At 32.6% G+C, this 2,031-nt stretch overlaps 1 non-coding gene across 1 annotated transcript; it reads left to right on the top strand.

Moving 5' to 3' along the window:
- The first annotated feature begins 1,543 nt into the window (after positions 1–1,543).
- Positions 1,544–1,646, top strand: LOC112475558. The gene has a single exon (XR_003044760.1). It is a non-coding gene; the product is annotated as a U6 spliceosomal RNA (small nuclear RNA).
- Positions 1,647–2,031: the final 385 nt, after the last annotated feature.

Genomic DNA, 2,031 nt, shown 5'->3' with positions numbered 1-2,031 from the left:
TCTTCAGCAAGGAAGTGAAAGATCCTATATCCCATTTCTAATCCTTTGAACCTTCTACTGAACTAATGTGTTTTTATCTTTAAAATGTCTCAGAAGATAAAAGATGTCCCTGTGCTTATAAGATTTTGAAATTTTAAGGAATTAAAAGAAATTTGCTCTGTGAGCAGGTTTTTAAATTTGGCTTAAGGCCTCTGATTCAGGGAATAAGCAATCTCATTCCAATTCTCTCTTCTACTGGAGAGATGTCCCCTTTCAACCTGTGTCTCTTGGTCCACTACAAATCAATGAACTCAGGACCCAATATACTATGTCTTAAAAATCCATTTAGAAAACAATTGCTCCATTCAAAGTTCATTTCCTTCCTTTATCAGAAATTGCTGGAAATGTAATTTGCAGCAAGCATTTCATTTCTTGTCTTGAAATAGATTGAGGTAAATGTAAAGTCAATGATTAGATAAATGTAATGTCTTGGGTTGATGCCACAATGCAATATTCAATGGTGTGGTCAGTACTGATGGATGTTTTGTATAGTTTCTCAGCTGTATAATGGGACAAATTCCCATGGAGCTCTTTAAAATACTATGTGGCTCCTCTCACTTAATATTACCAAAAGTACCTTGGCACAAATACAAAAAGCAAGAGAGATTAGTGCTGAGCATGCAAGTGTAGTCCTCTTTTGCTCTGTACCAAGATCGTCCTTTACACAATCAACTGTTTCTGTGTACAATTTATTTACTGAGGTGTATTGCACGCAATAAATAACACAGCAAAGATTATTCCTCCTTCAAAAATCACTTTTATGAGGCTATAAATAGAAAGCCTGTACCAAGTAATCTCCAACAGTACAGTTAAAGATTAAACCCTGATGAAGTTAACACACATAATACGAGCATGCACACAAGCATTATAGCTATAGGAACACATTGTTTATGAACTCTCTATTTTAATGGCAAAGAGACATATTTCTCTTCTCTATTCCTTGCTATCAAGGTACATATCATTCGATATAAAAGAGGGAGAAAGGAAAGAGGTAACTTTCTTTGGTAAGGAATAAAAAACAGAATATCAATACTGCCTTTAGGAAAATTTTCTGGAAATGTAGATTGCAAACCCAGATTGCATAACACAGGAATGAATCAAATGATACAATGATAAATACCGTTTTTTAAGTTCCACTTCTTGTGATGCCTGTTCTTCCGTGGTTGTATTTCACTGTCACACAGAAACCCAGCATTATCAGGAAGGATACCCAGTCAGTATCATGTGTTTCAGTGACCAAAATGATAAATTTCCAGAATTTACCTTTTTAAAATTAAAATGTTTAATATTTTCTAACTCATCTAACAAATAATTATTAAAATCAGCACACCAACACTTTATTTACTAGAGTCTGCAAGTCCAGCACAGGATCATTTATGATTTAGAAAAATTTGTTGTCTCTCCTATTGAAATATATGTGATCACTATTTGCAACACTTAAAATAATTTTTATGACATTTTTTACTGATTAGTAGTCATATTAGTGAAAATCCTATAGTGGTACTTGCTTTTGTAGCATATATACAAAAACTGGAATAGTATCAAGAATATCAGTATAGCTCCTGCATAAGGACGACATGCAAATTTATGAAGCATTACCTACACACACATACACACAAAACTATATTAACATCTGTTCTATGTCATGAGAAAAAAATCTTGATATATTTTGGAAGCATATGCTTATGACAATAACTCACAAAAATAGATATTTCTGAAATTTTTGTTTCTAATTTTGTAATTTAAAATTATTCTTTGTAAATAGCTTTTTAAAAAATCTCCAAAAGTATTTTGGATTTTTCTCATTATTGCTAGAATTCGATAATCAATCCTCTGCTTTGGTATTTCTCTCTCTAACCTTTTCTTCTATTTCTAGTGTTACCAAATTGAATAATGATATATCTTGGTTGAGTTTATTTCAATTCACTGGGCTGGTACTTGCTGAACGACATCAATATGGGGTTATTTTTTTCCATCCTAGGGACTCTCACG

Source organism: Pteropus alecto, unplaced genomic scaffold (genome assembly GCF_000325575.1).
Source record: "Pteropus alecto unplaced genomic scaffold, ASM32557v1 scaffold171, whole genome shotgun sequence".
In the NCBI taxonomy this organism is placed as follows: Eukaryota; Metazoa; Chordata; class Mammalia; order Chiroptera; family Pteropodidae; genus Pteropus; species Pteropus alecto.
The sequence above is the reverse complement of the archived record's forward strand: the minus strand, read 5'-3'. Positions and strand labels throughout refer to the sequence as shown.